We start from the raw sequence: 15,434 nt of genomic DNA, 5'->3' as shown, positions 1-15,434 counted from the left end.
TATGAACTCTTTTAACCACACTGTAATACTTCACATGTATTGTCTCTGGATCTGCCCAATATTTAGGCTCACAGAACATTTGGAACATGTATAAAACACAAAGCAAACTACTCTCCACTGCTCTCCACTGAGGCTGTAGCGTGCGGTTGCCTTGGCCCCAACCCGGGGCAAAAAAGGGTGGCATCCTGCCACCGTCTGTACAGCCCCTGAGTGAAATGGCTCCAAGCAGCTAGTCTCACTGAAGCTGGAAGGTTGAAAATTGGTTTACACATAAAGATTTTTGTACTGCTGTATACTGTATTAACTAATATTCTATGCCACCCCACACATGTTAGGGCCTTTTTTGAGAAACTTGGCTAGGCATTTCAAGCATTCTTAGAGGAAATGAATAATGTGGACCCATTTCAATCTGATTTCAGGCCAGAGTATGGCACTGAAACAGTCTTAGCTGCTCTGATTGATGATCTACTCTGGAGGAAAGACAGGGAGAGTGTTATTTTGTTGATCTTCCTGGATCTCTCAGTGGTTTTTCATACTATTGATCATGGTATCTTACTGGACAGGCTGTGCAGGATAGGAGCAGGAGGCACTGTTTTAGAATAGTTCACTCCTAACTAGAGGACCAGTTCCAGATAGTAGCATTGGAGGATTCCTGTTCGGTAAAAGTAAAGATTTTCCCTTTGACATTATTGGCAAGTCGTGTCTGACTGTAGGAGGTGGTACTCATCTCTGTTACTAAACCAGTGGAGCCAGATTTGTGAAAGACAACTCTGTAGTCATGTGGCCAGCATGACTGCACAGAACGCTGTTACCTTCCCACTAAAGTGGTGCCTATTTAACTACTTGCAATTTTACATGCTTTTGAACTGCTAGGTTGCCAGAAGCTGGGACTAGTGACAGGAATTCACTCCATCTCATGGTGCTTGGGTCTTCAACTATTGAACTGTTGACCTTGTGATCGTTAGACAGCATCTCCAATGGCTATTAAGCTGTGAGGTCCTACAGAGATTCATCTTATCCCCCACGCTGTTCAATATTACCATGGAGCTGCTGGGGGAGTTCATGGGGGCTTGGAATGGGGTGCCATCAGTATGCTGATGACACTCAGTTCTACTTCTTGTCATCGGAGTCAACTGGAGCTGTACAGAAGATGGACCAGTAATGGGCTGGATGAGGGCCAATAAACAAGCTGAATTCCAATAAGATGGAGGCTCTGTGGACTTGTGGTTCTTGGGTTCAGTAATTGGGTAAACAGCCTATTCTGGAAGGGTTGCACAGGGGTACTGAAATAGTGATATCTTTTCTTTCTGATGATTCAATAAAACATTACTTTTAGGCTATGTGTAAAAAGTGTATATAAACATAAACAAATATAATGTTTAGACTTGGGTTCCATCTCCATGGTACCTTATTATGTATATGCAGAAACTCCAAAATCCCCATCCCCAAATAAAAATGAAAAATCCAAAACCCCAAACACTTCTGGTCCAAAGCATTTTGGATAAGAGAGACTTGATCATTATATAATTCTGTTATGGAATTTACCACTACAGAATGTAACAATGGTCATCAACTTGGGTGGCTTTAAATGAGGATTAGACATCTAAAAGGAGTCCAGGATTGGTGCCTCGTTGCGTCATTTCTGCGACGCAAGAAGAAGCCCCATTTTGGTGCTTCTTTTTAGCTGCGCCGGGAAGCCTTGCGGTTTGGCCGCTAGGGCTTCTCGGCGCAGCTAATGACAGTGCAGGCAGAGCGCCGCTTTTCGGCGCTCTGTAATGCGCCATAGAATCATAGAATTGGAAGAGACCACAAGGGCCATCCAGTCCAATCCCCTGCCATGCAGGAAATCTCAGTCAAAGCATACCTGACTGATGGCCATCCAGCCTCTGCTTAAAGACCTCCAAGGAGGTAGACTCCACCACACTCCAAGGGAGTGTGTTCCACTGTCGAACAGTCCTTACTATCAGGAAGTTCCTCCTAATGTTGAGGTGGAATCTCTTTTCTTGTAGCTTGCATCCATTGCTCCGGGTCCTAGTCTCTGGAACAGCAGAAAACAAGCTTGCTCCCTCTTCAATATGACATCCTTTCAAATATTTAAACAGGGCTATCATATCACCTCTTAACCTTCTTTTCTCCAGGCTAAACATCCCCAGCTCCCTAAGTCGTTCCTCATAGGGCATGGTTTCCAGACCCTTCACCATTTTAGTCGCCCTCCTTTGGACACGCTCCAGTTTCTCAATGTCCTTTCTGAATTGTGGCGCCCAGAACTGGACACAGTATTCTAGGTGGGGCCTGACCAAAGCAGAATACAGTGGCACTTGTCATCGGATACAATACAACCTTGACATAAATCAAGACCCACTTTTACATATTTCCTTGGTGTATGTGCCTTAAAGTCAAGCTAACTTATGGCAACCCCATGATTTTTCATAGGTTTTTTTTAAGGCAAGGAATACTCAAGAGTGTTTTTGCCAGTTCCTTCCTCTGAAATACAGCCTACAGCACTTGTACTCATTGATGGTCTCCCATCTGAGTACTAATCAGAGCTGATCCTGCTTAGCTTCCAAAATCAGACAAGATCTGGAGCCTTTAGGGTGTCACATATTTACTCAGAATCAAATCCCATTGCACAAGATTTCAGTGTTAGCATCACTAAAATTAATTCTTAAACTGCAGTGAGTAAAGATAAAAACAAGAACCTAGCTATGTTAGGTCATGTAATCACTGGGTGACAGTTCATATGATATTATGTCCTGGAGCCCTAAGGGCTTGGGAGCCTACAAGAGGCAATTAGAACATCATTCAGCATGTGATTACAATTCACTAAGGCCCTGTACAGACTGGCCTGAAAGGCCGGACTGGGGGCAGAGTCGGGGTGTAGCGCCCTGATGCTGCATACCTGAGTCCACCCACAGGTGCCCTGATGCCACACACCACTCCAGATGGCTTGTGGCATCATGACGCACCTCTGGCACTGCGTCCAGATGACACAGCACAGAAGGGTACCATATAGCTGCACCACAGCAGCTATGGCGCCCTTTTGAGGGCACAAAAAGGAGTCACTTTTTGCGGCTCCTTTTTGCACCCTTGGAAAGCTGGATTGGGGCTGAGGCGTGAGGTTGCCGTGGCCCAGATCTGGCTGAAGAAGGGGCAGCTGGAGGCTGCCCCTATGTTTTTTGGCCTTCTTACACTAAATTAATTTATAAGAGTGTGATTATTCTATGAGCATATTCCTTCCTATCATTTTCTTCTATTGCATATATAGAACGTCCTGTTGATTTTAATCAAAATATTCACAATTCAAATATTTAAAATAAATTTAACAGGAAATATTACATAGGCAAAGATCCTTGGGACCTTACACATTCATCATTACCACATTTGATCCACCTACCTATGATAAGGGGGAGGGGCAAGGTTGTCTTCTACTGTATTCATCTCTGGATTGAACTACGTCAAGCAGCAAATGCTTAGGTCAAAAATAAAAGCCAAGTACTTTAGGGCTTTAAATGTGTTCATCCTGAGCAGGAGTTGAACAAGTGTTGCTGCACTTTTATTATTTGGGCTTTTAATTCTTCCTGTGGTGCTACATATTCTTTTCTTATTCTTGGCCAACCCATGTTTCATAGAGTCATCGAGTTGGAAGAGACCCCAAAGGCCATCCAGTCCAGCCCCCTGCTATGCAGGAACACACAATCAAAGCACTCTCAATAGATGGCCATCCAGCCTCTGTTTAAAAAGCTCCAAAGAAGGCGACTCCAAAATCATTATAATCCACTTCTATGGAATGTAATATCTGGCTCTTACTTCAAAACCCAGAATAGTGCAATATCTTTCATTAAACCATAGTACATTACCATAGATTTGGTAAATTTTCTTCTGGCCAACACAGTTACCTTTGCTTTTGAGTTCCTTTCTTTTGATTCCATTGTACTGGCATGTCACTTAGTTTTATAAAATGGCTCCAGAAATAGTATTTTTAAAATATGAATCAGGATACCTTACTCTGTCCCTATTGTTAAGGAGACGTGCACTCTTCCTTCTACTGCTGACTAATGTAATGAGTGTGACTTTACTGCATTTTCAATTTCTAAGGTGATGGCAATCAAATCAAAGGAGAAGGGGAAGCGCAATAAGATGGAAAGGTAGAAAGGAGACTTGTTTTTAAAAGATGTGAGCTGTATATTAATCTATAGTTCAATCCATGGAGAGAGGCAAACAAGAAAATAATTAATACTACTACTACAAATTCATTCTAAAACTTCATTATGTAGAATAAAATGATTCTGATTATCATTGATTTTGGAAACTAAGCAGGGTCAGCTCTGGTTAGTACTTGGATAGGAGAATACCAACCAGTACCAGATGCTCTAAGCAATATTTGAGAGGAGGGAAGTGGCAAACCACCTTTGAGTATTCTAAGAAAACCCTGTGAAACCCTATCACCATAAATCAACAGGCGACTTGAACACACACACACACACACACACACACACACACACTTAAATATTACTGGTGTCATTGGATTTTGTATGCACTATTACTATCATCAGATGAGAAGAATGCATTATACTGATGTTCTATCACAGTGTAACTCTTTATTCCTCAAGCTGGAGGCTTCTAAATGTTTTGGATTACATTTCTCATCAGCCTTGATCATTGCCTTTAGCGACTGAAGTTGATGGGCGATGAAGGCCAAAACAACAGTGGTATATTTATATACCACTGTGGAGAAAGATGGTGCAACTAATGCACTCCATAATCAAAAATGTGTTTACTGTACCATATTTTTCACATCATGGTGACCTTCAGACTTTAAACTATAACCCCCACCAGACCAGGCCACCATGGTTAATGATGACGAATGATGGAAGACCATGAACAAATATCTCCAGGTGGGCATGCAGAGAGCTGAAGACTGCCAGTATTTTAAATGCTGGAAAAGATCAGGGTCTTTGGATTCTGTCCGATATTTCTCTCCACTATCTCCTACATCCAAAAAGGACATCAGAGGAGAAGAGATAGGTTACAGTTTCAGTTAGTTGATACTCTGCTAGAGCTCTAAGAAAGGACAAACCAGGAAACCTCTCTGCTTCCTGTTCATAGAAGTTCAGCTGAAGTTGGAAAGAAATGGGGAAAAAGGAAATGACCTCAATCTTTCCAAAGCATCAGGCATTCTGAAGTGGTGGGAAAGGAAGGGGATGACTTATTTTCTTTCATTTCCTTTTCCCTCCAGCTCATGCAGTGTCAGATTACTCGTAGATGACATGCTTATCATGTTTTTGCAGAGGTGCTCCCTCAAGTGGTGAAAGACATCTGTTTGTCATAGCTTGTAATTTTTTCCATCTTATGTATCTTATTTTTCCCAATAAAATGCATCTTACATTTCACATACTGTATGTACTCATGTATAAGTCTAGATATTTTAGTCAAAAAATTGACTCCAAAAACTTGGGTCAACTTATCCACGGGTCAATATAACTACTGTACTTTAACTCTTATAAAAAAAGGGTACCATATCCTGGTGAAAGGCAAAGGAAAATGTGTCCTGGAAGCACTGATCCCCCTCTACTCTTTCATCCATCCAGCCTTTAGGATAACCCAAACAATTATGCCTGCCAGAATTTTGTAAATTCTTTGGCATCGTTTTCCTTTGCTTTATCATTTAGATCCTTTGTTGCATGCTTCTCAGTTTTACTGTCGACTTATCCACAGATCATGTAAAAACCCATGATTTTGGCACCAAAACCTGCCCTCGATTTATACATGAGGTTGATTTATAGTCAAGTATATATGGTACTTAGTTTTGTGTTTGATTATTGGAAGGTAAATATTTCTTTAATTTGTACAACTGGCTGACAAAGCACATATCTGAGGAGAAATCCTACTCTAACAAGGGAAGATAATTGTGACAGGTAAAATATTGTAGAAAAATCATATTCCCCTTAATGACTGATTGGGCCCCCAGATGAGAGCGTGGGAGAAAAGTACAAAAATTTAGCCCTAAGCATCATTCACCCCTTTGCTCTTTAAAGTCTACTTCAAGGGAGGTGTGTGCCAACATCTGTAAATGATATTGCACCTCTCTATTTTCCTCTGTCAAACTGATCAAGTGAAGGTTTGCCCTGAAATATGACATTGCACATGAGTTGTGTGCATGCCTTCACTCAGTTACTATTGTATGGTGATTCCATAGCAGCCTCTCCCCATATCCTTATGCCCCCATCTCATCCTGTTTAGGATCCTCCTCAATGCTCCAGAGAGTTTTTTGGGGGGAGGGGATACAAGGGCTACAGAGGAAGAGAGCAGAAATGCTGGCCTCCTTTCACAAGCTTCCTCCAGAACACAGCCCATGATCTTTCAGCCTAAACTTACCTCATAGGGTTATAGTAAGAATAAACTCAGACAATAACAAGTGCAACATTCTTAAGATAGAGCACTGAATATAAATATGAAAAATTAATACAATAGTAACTCTGCATTTCTTGCCTAGAAAGATCCTATGAAATTCATGGGATCACCATATGTTGACAGTCAATTTGAAGACAAGCAAGCAGGCAGGCAGGCAGGCTATTAAAAATATAGTAATTCCTGCCTTACTGTGCAATGCAGTCATAATAAAGAGATTAGCAAAAAAACCAAAATAGTATTATCCCTATTTTATTTAAAGAAAGGGCACAACATAATAGTTTATTTTTCAAAAAAATAAATCTAAGTTAATAGTACAAACACATGTGATAAAACTCAGGCAACCAAAAACTGAGTAGGTTCACTCAATTAGATTGTGAACCTGAAAGCAACACACATATTTCTATACAGATGGCTTTAGCTTGTCCATATGTCATGGTTTTGTTTATCACAGATTCTGACCCCTTAACCTCAATTAAACCCTAAACACCCAGCCAATGCACTGCAGAAGAATTCAAGAAAGAACAGAAGCTTCTCATTTGTCTCCCCTTTTGTTGCTACTTTGTGTGTGTGTACTTGTAAAAAGTTACTGAAATTTGAAGCCTCCAAGAAAGTGTGCATCAGAATATAATTGTCCTCTCAGGGACCAACATAACTTTCCCCAGAAACAGACAGATAACCCCCTCCTTATGTTCTTTACATCTCTGAGAAGCCTTCACAGCAGTATGCCCAGAGGCTACTGTGGGAGCACAATGTTGGACTAGATAAACCTCTGATCCAGCGGGACTCTCCTTATGCTATGCTATGTTGAGTTGATCCTATACATTAAACATAACGCATTAGCATTGCAAATCAGTGCTAAATTTCAGTGAGTTAAGGTGCAGCATTTGTAAGCCCCAATGACTTCAGTAGGGGTTGCTTCCAATTAAAATTAAAAATTAAATGTCTTTTCTTACAAACAAACCTTGTGCTGCTATCTGGGACAAGTCAAATTGAGCATCCAGTATGTCCTAATCTTGTCTGTCTGGCTGTTTATTTCTGAGCCCAGTTCAAACCTTCAGTGACATGGAACTTGGGTACTTTAAGAACCTCCTTCCTCTCCTATCTCCTCTAGTCAACCTCTCAGGCCCAGCTTTGATTTTCCCTGTCAGTTGAGGCCCCATTCTCACTAGCCTATTTGCACTGGATAGAACTGGGTAGATCCGGTTGCCCCCATACCGAATCAGCCCAGTTACAAGTGCCCACTACCCTTTACCTCCTCTGAAGTTCACATTTGCAGTACTGCTTTAAAATGGAGCCTCCTTTATTGTCAATCAAATTCACTTCCATTTTCGTCAAAGGTGACATATCCTACAGCCATTGGCCAACCGGATGGGTGCTTTCTCCCTCCTTTTTTAAAAAAAATGGCGGCAGTGTGCACATATTCTGCCAATTTCTCAAATTTAATAACCTCCAGGTGTGTGTGTGTGTGTGTGTTGTGTGTATTTGGGTCATTACAGATTATGGCAACCCTAAAATGACCCCATCTTGGTGTTTTCTTGGCAAGATTGGTTCCGAGGAGATTTGCCATTGCCTTTCCCCTGAGGCTGAGAGAGTGTGACTCCCCCAAAGTCATGGGTTTCCACAGCCTTCCCTCTGAATGACAGCCTCTAGTTTCCCCTTCGCTTCCAGCCCAGCATTTCCTCTTCTTTGGAACCTCTTTCTTCCCTTCCCTTCCAGCCCAAAGCATTTGCATAATCTGTCACAATAATAATAATAACAACAACAACAATAACAACAAATGTCGCTTGCAGGGGAGGCCACCTGAATGCCATCTCTGCATCTGCTTTCCCTCCGATTGCCACCCCAGAATGCCAACTTTCCTTACATACACACATGTAGCACAAGCATTCACACACTGTATCAATTTGCCAAATTGAAAGGGTAACATTTGTAACATTCGCATTGTAGCATTCACATATTCTGTAACACACAAAAAAAAAATTATGCAAAAAAAAAAAAATGCCACTTGCAAAGTGACTTGCAAGCAAACGAAAGGGAAATGTAGCACAAGCAGAAACATTCTATCAACATGTATCAATCTGTAGAACAAGCATTCGCATAATCTGTCAAAAATAAAAATACAAAAGAGAGAGAGAAAGCTGCCTGTGAGAGGGGAGCCATGTTCCGCCCTCTGCCCGTCCTCTGAGCTAAATCCCTCCCCTGAACTTGACCCGATCATGATCCTTCCTCTTTGGATCTCCTTGCCCTGCCTCAGTTTTCCACCCTAAAATGCCATCTATCCTTCCCTCCGCTTTGGATCTCCTTGCCCTGCCTCCATTTTCCATCCCAAAATGCTATCTAGCTTTCCCCCCTCTTTGGATCTCCTTGCTCTGCCACTGTTTTCCACCCCAAAATGCCATCTATCCTTCCCTGTGAATCATTTTCCACAAGCATTCACACTGTCACACATTACAGAAATAAAAAAAATGCTGCTTGCAAAGCAACTGATGCAAGAGGGGAGGCATGTTCCACCCTCTGCCCTCCCTCTGACCTAAATCCCTCCCCTGAACTAGACCCGATCATGACCGGGGCCAAGTTCACATTTGCCAGCAGCAGGGAAGGAACGGGTTTTCCAAAAAGAAATGGGAAATAATCCACTTTTGGAAAAAACGTTCTAAGGGGGATTTGCCCTGGTTTGGGTGTGCAAAACCCTTATTCTGATGTGTTTAAACCGGTGCCAATGGGAACTTTCGACTTTTAATCCAGGTTACAATTCGGTACAAAAGGTAGTCTGAATGGCCCTTGAGATTGAAAAGACAAGCACAAAGAGACAGGGCCTTTTTGATGGTAATCCCATACATCTGACATGCCCCTTCTTCAGATCACTTAACAGGTTGAACATCCCTTATCTGAAATGCTTGTGATCATAAGTGTTCAGTATTTTGGAATTTCCCCCCAGGTTTTGGAATGCCTGTATTTGCATATACATAATGAACCATAATGATGCTGGAGGGAGACTGAGAAACTTGAAATGGTGGGAGGTATGGACTCCTGCCATTTCACAGATCATTGCATCTCTCTCCATTCATATTGCTTGAGGGTGGAGCAAACTTGTTTTCTGCTGCTCCAGAGACTAGGACCTGGAGCAATGGATTCAAAAAGATTCCACCTACACATTAGGAAGAACCACTTGACAGTAATAGCTCTTTGACAGTGAAACACACTCCCTTGAAGTGTGGTAGAGTCTCTTTCTTTGGAGGATTTTAAGCAGAGGCTGGATGGGCATCTGTTGGGGTGCTTTGATTGTGTGTTCCTGCATGGCAGGGAGTTGGACTGGGTGGCCCTTGAGGTCTCTTCCAACGCTATGATTCTTTCCAGCCTCAGACATACAGTACAGGTAGGCACTACACTGTTTGTATTTTAGCTCAAAAAGCTGTGAATTTTGGAGTACAGAGGGCCCTTTGTATCCACTGGGATTTCATTTCAGAATCCCCTGTGGATAACAAAATTCATGGATGCTGGAGTCCCATTAAATCCAACAGCACAGTAAAATATACTTGAATCCATGGATAAAAAAAACCCAATGGATATGTAGGGCTGACTGTATTTTGGAACATCAGAATTCTGGATAAGTGATACTGAACCCAAATGAACACTGCCTCTTTATAGGGGCCTTTCAGGAAATATGAACCCATCATCTTTACTGACTGCTGATTTCCACATCCTATTAAGTTGAATTTTTTTCTGGCCTTCAAGGACAAACCTTAAATATATCTGTGCAGCTATTATAATTGGGTGCAATTCAAGAGTGTTTCTGGAGTCTATTATTTTCATGTCGAGTAAAGGGAAGCATTAAAGATAATTTTGTTGTTGTTAACTGCCCTCGAGTAGATCTCGACCCATGGCAACTCTGCTGATGAGACATCACCAAGACCTCCACTGTTCTGCTCAGCTCCTGCAAACTCATACACACAATCTCTTTAATAGTCCATGCAGCCTTTCTCTCTTTCTATTTCTCTCTACCTTTCCTAGCATTATTTTTTTTTCAATGATTCATGCCTTCTCATGATTTGTCCAAAGTACAACAACCTGAGTTTTGTCAACTTTGCAGTGGTTCCGGTCCTTCCTCTCGGGCAGGTCCCAGAGGGTGCTACTCGGGGACTGTAGCTCCAGTAAGAGGTACCTCACTTGTGGGGTTCCTCAGGGGGCTATTTTGTCCCCTATGTTATTTAACATCTATATGAAGCCGCTGGGTGAGATAATACGGAGTTATGGTGCTGGGTGTTATCAGTACGCTGATGACACCCAAATCTATTTCTCCGTATCTCGTTCGTCGGCCTCGAATTCCGATGGCATCTCTTCTCTCAATGAATGTTTTCAGGCGGTAATGGGCTGGATGAGGAAAAACAGATTGAAACTGAATCCAGACAAGACGGAGGTGCTCATGGTAGCGGCCCCGAAACCAAGAATTGGGTTCCAACCTCCAGTCCTGGATGGGGTCACACTCTCCTCCAGCGACTGTGTTCGCAGTCTGGGGGTGCTCCTTGACTCGTCGCTCCTGATGACAAATCAGGTAAATGCGACAGTCAGGAGTGCCTGTTATCAGCTTCGGCTGATACGATACGCCAGCTGCGCCCTTTTCGGAAGTAAGGATCTCGAGACGGTTGTGCACGCACTGGTAACCTCACGCCTTGATTTCTGTAATGCCTCTACATGGGGCTACCCCTGTGCTTGACTCGGAAATTACAGCTGGTCAAAACATGGCAGCCAGGCTTGTGTCAGGTACATCTAGGAGGGACCCACATTACTCCGGTTTTGAGGTCCCTCCACTGGCTGCCTATCAGCTTCCGGGCCCAGTACAAGGCGTTGGTTATCACCTTTAAAGCCCTAAATGGCTTGGGTCCAAGCTATCTTAGAGACCGCCTCCTCCCGTACAATCCTCCCCGTGCTCTCGCTCCTCTGGGAGGAACTTACTACAGCCTCTAAAATCTAGGCTTGTGGCGACCTCCCAGAGGGCGTTCTCTGCTGTCGCCCCAAACTCTGGAACGACCTGCCGGATGAGATCCGTCAGATAACTTTTTAAAAAGCGGTCAAGACGGATCTCTTCCGGCAGGCTTTTCCAGATTAACCATCCCGGCCAGGTTCCCTCATTCCTCCCGTGGCCCCATCTTAGTGATGGTTGAGGATCAATAGAGGGATATCGGGATTTTGTTTTAATTGTTGTTTTATGCATTGATATTGTGTTTTAATATGTTTACTGTTAATACTGTCTTAAGGGGGGAGGGATAAAGTGTTTTTATTGTCATATTTTATATTTTACTGTTGTTAACCGCCCGGATTGGTTTGCCAGAGGGCGGTATACAAATAATATTTATTATTTTATTATTATTATATTATTATTATAACTTGGCTTCTAGAGAGATTTCTTGCTTGATCTCCTCCATTTGCTGGTCTTTTTGGCTGTCTATGGAATCCTTAGCACTCTTCTCCAGGACCACATTTCAAATGAGTTGTTTTTCCTCTTATCCTCCTTACTCTCTCCAGCTCTCACATCCATACATGACAATAGGGAATACATGGCATGTACAATTCTAACTTTTGTGCTCAGTTGTATATTTTTGCATTTTAATAAATAAATATTAGATAGTATATCCACACTATATTCAAAAGTCTCAGGAAGTTTACATTATTGTGAAACTTTGTAATCCTTTACAAATATGGAAAGTGACTTGCACTCAACGTCTTTTATGATCAAAAAAGGAATTTTTTTTTAGAAAAAAGCACATAGTTTAAAATTTTTATCCTGCTATTCTTCTACTTATTCTAGCTGTGAATTCTGTTACTTATGTCACTCTCTTTTCTCTTATTGTATTTTATTTTATTGTATTCTCTGTATTTTTATTGCTGTAACCACCCCCGATTCCCTGTGATTGGGAGGGCTATAAATAAAGTATTATTATATTATTATTTTATTTTATTATTATTATTTATCATTATTATTACTTGAGAGCTGGATGCAACCTAATAAGATGGGGGGGGTGGGGGGGGGGCGAGAGAAGGAAAACATAATTTCTCTTTCCGTAATTGAAATGACTTCCTATTGACAGTTAACTGGTGGTAGCTGGTGCCATTGGGGAAGTAAATTTGGTTCAAGTTTAATTACAAACTTTTAAAAGCTATACAGGGTGCTGAACTTATGGAGGTGGGTGGGTTAGAACCTGGAGAGGTCCTTTAAATGTCACCCTACAACCTAGACTTGCCAACTCACTCCCATGGAAGCCACCAACCATTACTGAGTACAACCTGTTCCCAGGTTTTCTCTCCAGTATTTGAGATAAGCTGTTTGGTTTCAAGGGGGGGGGGAATCCCTTCAAAACAACAGCATGTGTGGTGATTGAGACTTGACTACACAGGAATGGCACTGTGGATTCCTGTGGAGGCATGGGGCTCCTGAGTTTCTCTTCTGACCACAGTAACTTGATAGGACATCTACCCCTTGTAAACTAACTCAGGATTTTCTCTAATGGCTTTGATCCGAGTAATGAGAGACATAGAGAAAGGGGGAAGAGCCTCGAGTTTCTCTGGAATGCTGACATAGTACTAAGGGAACATATCCCAAGGTAGCCATGTTGACCACACTGCAAGTACCAATAACACCCCAAATCCACAAAAGAACATATCTTTTTTTTGTACCAACCAAATACACAAGTTTGCAACATGTATTTGGTTGGTTCAACAAAGGTATTGCTGGTTTTGGATTTTTGATGTTATTGTATATATATCTAAGGGTACTGAGTTACTCACTGAAGAGACAATAAAGCTTAGCAGGTAGAAGACAGTGGGGAAAGAAGACCACATTGCAGATGGATAGACTTAGTCAAAGAGCCACAGTCCTGATTTGCAAGACCTGAGCAGGGTGTGGAAGGCCACTCATTCACAAGGTCACCATAAGCTGAAGTTGACTCAGTGGCAGTTAAAACACACAACAACTGAGTTGCTATTCTGCTTGTTGCTATCCATGCTTTGTAACCTTATTGGGTTAGTGGAGGGGAGGATCAATATTACAGCTCCCTATATGACGCTTGGAAAAATGTATTTTTGGACCACAATGATCAGAATCTGTCAACCATTACAGGGCATACCAGCGGGAGGATTCCAAGAACGCAGCCCAGGTCTGCATATACACAATAAATAAATCTGGTTTAAAAGTGTGACCCATTTTCTTGTATCATTTCAAACTTAGGCAGTCAAATTGCTATGGCTTCAATTTTCATTAGCCCTGGTCTTGTGAAAGTTCTGCAACCTTCCAACTGCTAGCTGCTATCGTGATGGTCACATGGAGAATGACAGGGTTGCTATTTGCAAGGATGTGAGCTAGGTTGTTGGGTACATGACAGCAAGCTTTGAGATTGCTCTGCTCAACATGTGGCTCTCAGAGGAATTGAAAGAGAATAGAGATCTAACAGCCACCCAATACGATATTTAAGTTCCATTTTTTATCATGAGAAAAAACAGATTCACACAATGGCTCTATAGAATCCATACAAAAGAGCACAGTATGGGTGGCATAGTAAACTCCAAGCTACAGAACTCCATGGAAGAGAGCATGTTTGGGCATGGCAAAATCAGCATATGGCTATGAGGTCTTTATTAACTCTGAGTTGGGTTGTCCTATGGCCTACAAAGCAACGAGTCTACCAATGTATCAAACCAAGGCAGATACATAAAACATGCGACAGGGACACATGACAGTTTAAATCTTAGAGGGAAAAATCTCTTATTGCATATTTCTAGTTAATGAACTGTTTTTAACATAAACATTCTTCCATACAATACAGTTGTTCCAGACCAGTATGAAGTACAGTAAGTATAGTAAGAAGAAGGGCCTTCCTCCCGTCCATCTGCCTTGGTCCAAGCCTCAGAGGAGAGAAAGATCTGCTGGATTTATTACCTTTCCCTATTGCCATTCCCTCTCCTTTGTGTTTTGTCTTTTTAGACGTAGCCTGAGGGCAGGGGAATGTCCTATAACAATTTGTAAGCTACCCTGAAAGCCTTTTGGCTGAAGATTGGGGTATAATACTCTAAATAATAATATAGTGCATGGGGAATTAGAGTGGGATGCAGAAGATGTCATTTTATAGGTTGGCAAGGTGGGCAAAACTTACCTTGTCAGTTGTTGTGAGAACGAGAATACAAAAGGCAAAGACAAGTATGTGAAATAATAGTTTGCTGAATGGTTTTGGAGATGTCACTACCAGCCTTGTTATTTAAAGTGCAGGTGGTCAATATGGCACTCAGCTAAATTACCATGTCCCTCTTCACCTCCAGCTACCTTCTTGCTGGTGTTATTTTAAAAAAACCTTAAGTAAGTAAGGTAAAGTATAGGTGATAATAATATGTTTTCCATAGTGTAGATTAAAACTAGGAGTGGAAATGTTCCTCCCATGAAAGGATTGTATAAAACATACAATTAAAAAATTAAGAAAAATAATCATTTCTGGATTTCCACCCAGGCCCAGATGTTCCTTATTAACATAGAAAGAAAGGATTTGTCTTGTTATTTAAAAACTGTACAGTGACAGAATACTTCATAATGATAGTGACTGGAAGGAAATGAATTTGCAGCATGGAAGACAGGAAAAGTTAGCATTATATTAAAACTGCACCTCTAACAAGATTTAAGGAGTAAGTAACACTGATACAGCATGGCTTCCATCTGAGTAAGCAGATATAAGGCTGGGCTGCTTATTAATTTAATAAAAGCTTCTTTCTAGAAATGTTCCTGTGTTTCAGAGCTCAAAAGCAAAATTCTAGAACAGCCAAAAATTATTTTAGCAAGGAGCTCGAGTAGAGTCATTGTTGTCATGTTAACATCCACAAAAGCAACGGATTGCTGGCGACCCCATACACACCTAGATCTAAGAGAGTTCTCCAAAAAGGTAGATTTGTAAAATGAGATAATTGATTGTAGCTCCCTGCCTAATGCTTTACTATGGAATAAACTCTGGAAGAACAGAAAAGGAATTTGGTTTTTAATGTATAAA

At 41.6% G+C, this 15,434-nt stretch overlaps 1 protein-coding gene across 2 annotated transcripts in view; it reads right to left on the bottom strand.

Annotated features, from left to right (window-relative positions):
- Positions 1 to 15,434, bottom strand: part of FRMD1 (FERM domain containing 1) — an 86,067-nt gene that overhangs the window by 51,117 nt on the left and 19,516 nt on the right. The window lies entirely within an intron of this gene.

Source organism: Sceloporus undulatus, chromosome 1 (genome assembly GCF_019175285.1).
Source record: "Sceloporus undulatus isolate JIND9_A2432 ecotype Alabama chromosome 1, SceUnd_v1.1, whole genome shotgun sequence".
Taxonomy (NCBI): Eukaryota; Metazoa; Chordata; class Lepidosauria; order Squamata; family Phrynosomatidae; genus Sceloporus; species Sceloporus undulatus.
The sequence above is the reverse complement of the archived record's forward strand: the minus strand, read 5'-3'. Positions and strand labels throughout refer to the sequence as shown.